The sequence below is a fragment of the Strix uralensis genome, chromosome 33, assembly GCF_047716275.1.
Source record: "Strix uralensis isolate ZFMK-TIS-50842 chromosome 33, bStrUra1, whole genome shotgun sequence".
NCBI lineage: Eukaryota > Metazoa > Chordata > Aves > Strigiformes > Strigidae > Strix > Strix uralensis.
In genome coordinates, this window is record NC_134004.1 from 455,282 (window position 1) to 462,032 (window position 6,751).

General features: G+C 41.7%; 1 pseudogene; it reads right to left on the minus strand.

The window, feature by feature from the left end:
* Window positions 1-227: 227 nt before the first annotated feature.
* On the minus strand, window positions 228-5,430 carry LOC141936537 (serine-rich coiled-coil domain-containing protein 1 pseudogene; annotated as a pseudogene).
* Window positions 5,431-6,751: the final 1,321 nt, after the last annotated feature.

The following is a 6,751-nucleotide window of genomic DNA, read 5'->3' on the forward strand; positions in this document are numbered from 1 at the left end:
TGATCTAATAATGTCCATAAAAGTTGTTTTAATGATTCCCATAAGCTAAAGAGCAGATGCCATTGCTGCAGATGTTCAATCAGTATTTCCTTTCCTGCACTCACTGGAGAGCACATATGTAAGCATAAATTACACTCACATTGAAATGTTTATTCCCACTGGCTATAGGAACACACAAACTTGTCAGTCAGTCAGTTTCTTCTACTATTGCTTCACTAGAAGAGGTTTCAGAAGTCCTCTCCTGCAGTTATCTGATCTGTCTTAGCTGTTCCAGTCCTCGGGACCCTCAAGGGTCCAAGAGATCCTTTCCTCTCCTCCGTACCCTGTGCTCAGAGTGAAAGCATTCAAACTCATCACCAGCTTCGAAAGGGATCGCTCAGACCTTTCAAACGAGCCTCCTTCCAGATAACTTCCTCTCTATCCAAGCTCTGATCGAAATCTCATCTCCCTCGTACCAGACATGAGTTCATGAAGCAACTAACACAGTAACAACCAAGTGTTGCCACACAGTAGTTCACTGTATTTAACCTCAGAAATAGTCACACTGAATTTTGCTGCAGTCTCCCTCTCCCAGGCTGACCAGCAAAGCATGACAAGAATCTCTTCACAGAAAATATGCAAACCTTTTCACAACATCATGTCCTGAAAAAAAGGCTTTTTAATATCTGTAGCTGAGTCTGGATCATATTTTGGAAGCCTGAGACAGCTCGTTGTTTTTTTCCCCCCTTTATTGTCATCCATTACTTGTAAAGTTGCTGCTTCTCATTACAGTTACACCAGTCACAGAAAAACAAAAACTTAGGCATATGGAAATAAAACTCACCGTGCTGTTCATTTCTGAAGAGGATGAGCTTGCTCTCTGCTTCTGTAGGCTGTTCAGCTCTTCTGTATTTCCATCCTTTGGTTTTACGATCAGCTGACTGCCTCCAGCAGTACCTTCTGAAGGGGATCTCAGTCGTTTCTCAACAGATCTGCCTTCTCGGTATGGACTGAAGCTGTTGGCAAGGTCAACCACAAGTAGAGAAGGAACCAGCAATCATTACAAAGAACTACTCTCTACAAATATTTTCTTAATGGGAACACTGCTTTGCTTGAAATGCTTACGCTGAGAGGCGATGGCACAGAGCATGTTCTGCAGGAAGCAGATCCTGCTCACCCAGATAAAACTGTCCCCTGGGCCACCACGCCACTGCTCAGCCCCCAGTGACCAGCACACTCGGCACGCTACAGCCAAGTCCACAGCTCCTCGCAGAATCCAGAGGGACCCTTGCTCCACCCTTTCCTTTCTTCCCTCATTCCAGGACATTTCCAAACCGTAAAATCCATGAGAGAAACTATCGCTTGGTCCACTGCTGCCACAACCCAGCCTGGCTCACCCTGTGTCCAGAGGCGAGTCCAGGTTTTGTAGGGCCAGGTCACAGCTTTGTTATCACTGCATAGCACAGGGATGCACACTGGGTTTGGTTTCTGTTTGTCCTTCCCAGCTCAGCTCTGCACCTGCACCCTCCAAATCCAGCCTGCAGCCAGCAGGCTGAATCCCAGTCCCAATTACTGCTGTTAAACAGTAACACACCAGAAAAGAGGAGGAAAAATTACATTTGGAGGTATTAGGGCAAATTTAGAGATGGGGAAAGAGAAAAACATAATAGCATAAGAAATGTAACACAGAAAATCTTATCTTCTTCTGCCGTTTGCGAGAGAACAGACATTTTCTCTAAGGCTTTTCAAAAAAATCCCTATCACATAAAAATATATAAAGGCATACTAAGAAATATATGGGACATCAAACCTGCTCATACATTAATGTCACATTCACAATACTATCTATAATGACATCAGCTATGAATCCTGCTACAGAAAATATCTATTTAAAAAAATGCAAAGAAATATTTTGCATCCACATCTGTTTTTAAACACTATATTAGCAAAACCAAACATTCAAGCCAGTCTGTTTGTAACAGATAAAACTACTTATAACCATATCTTACTGAATGCCATGTAAGCTTTTCCTGTATTTGTTTCATTTCATATGACAGGATTTTATATCTTTTTTCAATGGTCCTTTTGTACACTTGGCCAGTTTCTAATTTTAAATACATTCTTCATCACACAAGTCAAAAAAAATTGCATTTTGAACAGCACTATAAAACCGTAACAATTAATCATCAACTTTTACGTATTAGCTCTATTATGTATTAGCTCTAGTGTTTCTGTGAACATGAATCCCATTTACAAAAATCCCTCTGTCACAGTTTCAACTCCGGTGAGCTGCCTTCCAAAAACAGAGTGCACATCCAACTGTCAATGGGGGAGTTTCAAACGCCCGGTGTGTTCCCAACCATCACTGCGAGCTGCTCCCTGGCTGCTCTGCAGTACCCTCTGGTAACTCCTGTGCAAAAGGATGAGCTCACCCCAGATGAGTCAATGCTGCAAGGAAGCCAACCAAGTGCTCAGGACTGCGAACAGACACCAAGGGAAATATTTTGACTAAGGTTGTGAGGAAAAGAGGTCCCTTCTGGTGAAAGCTAAGTTAGTGGATTAATTTGACTTTATATTGCCATTTACGTACAAGATATCCAACCAAGCCTTGCAGTGACAAACGATTCAAAAAGCAAGATTGCTTTTGATTGCTTATAATCAGCATGTCTAGATAAATATCCAAGCAAAAAAATGGGTATGAATTCATATGAGTTTACACTCTTTCATCTTTTAATACAAACACTATAAATGAAGTCTTGTTAACTCACAAATTCTGGCCCACCAGATACAGCCTCAGAATTATGCAAGAAAGCACCAGTGTTTAGGTTGGTTTGAGAAAATAAACTGTCAGAGATAAATGCCTTCTGACATGTGTCCTTCACTCAAGGGCCTTTGTTCATCTGCATCTCTACAGACTGGGGTTTCTAGGCAAAGCCTCTCCACTTAATCTCATTAATATTTCCAAATTTTTCTTCATTAGCTAAAGATCCAGTGTGAAATTTAGATGGTAATTAACTCTCTCCATTTCACAGAGGACATAATGAGAACTTGCACAATGTTATTTCAGATGGAAGCAGAAACAGGATGTCTCACACTCTGCCACAGAAACATCTACTCCAAGCTACTCTAGACCATCAGTTCAGTAGAGCAAGCAAGAGTCAGGAAATTTCAAAACCCAGATCAATACAAGATAAACTGTGTTATTTTTCATAACCAGACTAAAAGAAGGTGTATTTCTCTGGCAATGTTTCCATCTCAAACAATGCAACTATTTGGCTCAAGTCCAAACTAGGCATGCCCCAAAAGTCCCAGCTCCAGCCCTCAACAAGAGACGAGCAGCAGTGCTCCCTCTCTGAATTCATTTTCCACCATAGGAAAGCAAAGCCATGAACAGCACTGGGGGTTGTTAGCAAACTGTAAAACGGGAGCTCAAAAAAATCAGAGACTTTATGTTTAATTCCTGTAATTTGGGAGGAGGAGACAATGCGTAACTTTTGAACTTCCTAGCTAGCACTTGCAAGTCTACAAAAACACTTTATGACCAAACAATTCTTACAGAAGAACTTGAGGCAAACACACACACACACACCCCACCCCCAATGAAAAGACCACAAAACATACCTTTAGAAGGGTTTGTTTCATAGCCCTGTTGTGTTTTACAGGACTGGGGTTCAGAACATGGAACAATCTTAGACTCCATTACAGGAATTGTCTCTCTCGTGTGCCTGGACGGTGCTTTCATTTCTGCCCCCACCCAACCCCTGTGCTTTTGAAGACAGCGTCCCTGGTTCTTCTCTGCGCTGTAACGCAAAGGTTTCTGAACGTGCATTTCCCGAGTTAATTTCTCGCATGTGCCTGGCACCGTTCACGTGTAGTTCATTGGCTTGCAACAACACTTCTGTTTGATTAGCAGCTGGGGTTTTGAACAAGGTGTTAGACTCAACGCCAGGAGCTTGCACGACTCACGGGCGATACACCAGCAGAATGGCCAGCACTGTCCACAATCTCCATTTCCTCACAGGAGCAGCAGCAGGATTAAAGAAGATCAAGAGGTAGAGCCCTTGTGGCCAAACCCCTCTGTGAGCAGCACCCCAGTCCCGCCGCTGGGCAGAACATCGACATCCAAAACAGAATCCTCTGTCAGGGCAACAAAGCTGGAGGGGCCTGGGCAGCCATGAGGTCCCCCGAGAGCAGCGGGGGCTGCAAGGAGCTTCCCACGCCCTCTGTCTCTGGGCCGAGCACAGAGGAGAGGCCTCGGCCATCACAGGTTCACTTTCTGCGTGCGATTTAACCTCCAGCAAGCACCTGGATTGCTGCACAGAGGGAACTGGTTGACTCTCCCGAACTGGTCTGGAAAATCCGTGGTGTGATGAAAAAGATTTAGGGAGAAGTTTCCATGTGGATTGTTTGACAGAGTACCGGCTCTGCGCCTCTGCAAAGCCTGGATCATCACCCTCATTCTTCCCAGAGTTATGCAATTGATAAAGACATTCTTATCAGCTGAGGGCTCCTTCCCTCTTCAAAATCCTCTGTCAAAGACCTTGTTATCTTCTTGCTACGTGAGCTGCCAAAGCCAAGTGAATGCCTTCCTCTGCTTTTAATGTGTTTCTCTAAGCTCAGTTTTTGAAACGTGCCAAGAGAGGACTGGGCACCATTTGAGATGTTGACATTCTGACCAGCCGAGTCAGGCTTCTGCTCGCTCCCTCTCTTGCTACGGAAGCTGATGGAAGGAGTGTGGAAAATACTCTGGCGCTTGCCTGTGCTCCCTGAGCTGGAGTTAGTGCTGGATGGGGAGGGGGTGTGGACACCAGTGGCATCAGCAGAGAAGGTGAGGAAGGGAGGGAGTCGTGTCTCCGGCTCATACTTCTCCTGAATATTGGCAACCGAGATACTAGAGTCGATCGTCTGGATCCTGAATCCCCCATCAGGGCACAAAGTGTCCGTGGCTCTTCGCAGCCAATAAACTAATCTGGGATGGAAAAAAAAGAAAAGAAAAGAAAAGAAAAGAAAAGAAAAGAAAAGAAAAGAAAAGAAAAGAAAAGAAAAGAAAAGAAAAGAAAAGAAAAGAAAAGAAAAGAAAAGAAAAGAAAAGAAAAGAAAAGAAAAGAAAAGAAAAGAAAAGAAAAGAAAAGAAAAGAAAAGAAAAGAAAAGAAAAGAAAAGAAAAGAAAAGAAAAGAAAAGAAAAGAAAAGAAAAGAAAAGAAAAGAAAAATATAAATGATTCAGTCTCAAAGTCTACTTGAACAGACTTTAAGTCAGCCTAAATACATGAGATGCCAACATCAATTTTATGTACAGCTGCAAGTTGTTTACTGAAGATTTTTAGAATTTCAAAGTGATGTTCAATAGGCAGCGCTGAAAACCCAGCAGCTGAGCAAAGATGTGTCTGAAAACATTCTATAGATGAGAGACACAGTATTATGTATGATATATTATACAATGCAGATGACACTGGGTAACAGTATAAAATCTACATGCCAAACGATAAACAAATGTCTCACCCAAATGTCCTTGTTTTTGTAAGTTCTTAGGACAAGTCTTATAAACTGTAAGCTCTCTTAGAGACTTGATTTTTCATGATCTGAGTAGAACAAAACATTATTTTGTGTTCCTAAATACTCAGATTTTTTGCAAGAAAAAAGAGGATTTAAATTTTTCAATCTTCACTGAACTTTCAGATGGATTTTTAATTCCTTTCTGTGTTCCTGCTAAAGGCTGTATGTATCACCTTACAGCAGAGAGAATGCTGGCACTGCAGTCCAGCTAAAATACGCACCACCAAAAATTCTTCCTAAGGAACTATAAGTTCTAGGAATTCACTGTCAAATATGGGATCATGTTTCTAGATTTGAACTTTAATATTTCATTTGAACACTTCTCTGAAATCCTCTTGTAGCTTACTTGCTTATAATTAGCTATTTTTGCAGCTTTTTGAAAGTAGCAAAAAGTGTTTCATACACAGACACTTGGCATTTTTTATAAATATTTAAGCCATAAAAACTTATTTTGATCAGCACAACAGATGTACTAGAAGAAAATTAATCTTTATGAAATATATACCATTTCTATCTCCTTTTTGTTCTCATAATAATAAACTGTCGCTGTGAGAGACAGGACCACAGAGGGAGCAATGAAAACACGTGATATATAATCACAACAACAGGAGAGGCTGTAGGTACAATGCCAGAGCGCAGCTTCGTGAGCTGCAAGTGTTCAGCACACAGGAACAAAAATCGGGTCATTTATCTAAACAATGTTTGTACGTCAAGTGCAAAACCAAATTCATTCATCTAATGAGCAATTTAGTGTGTGTTATGCAGCTACAACAAACATCTATGAACAATATATATATTTATAGAGTGTGTATATACACACATGCATAAAAATAAAAATGGGAACAGAATATTTAAGGAGTAAGAAAACTATATAGATGTTATATTACTGTGAAAAAAAGGGTAACGAGTAAGTTCAGAGACTATTTCTGACTAGACATTGGACTGTACTTTCTACACAGTTAACTTTTTTGTAAAAAGCTGGTACAGCTCCAGTATGACCATGCACTGCCAAGCAGCCACAACATTCCCAAGCACCAGGAATCAGTAAGCAATTTTGTAGTTTCAGAGGAGAGAAACAGCTCGGGAACAACCACTAATTCCTAGAAGTCACTGGTGATCTCTGATAACAAGCTCCAACCCGACCTAGCCCACACCCAGGTCCTGCGACTAAACCCCCGAGCTGAGCTCAGTCTGAGTGGGCCAGAGGCGCTGGCCCA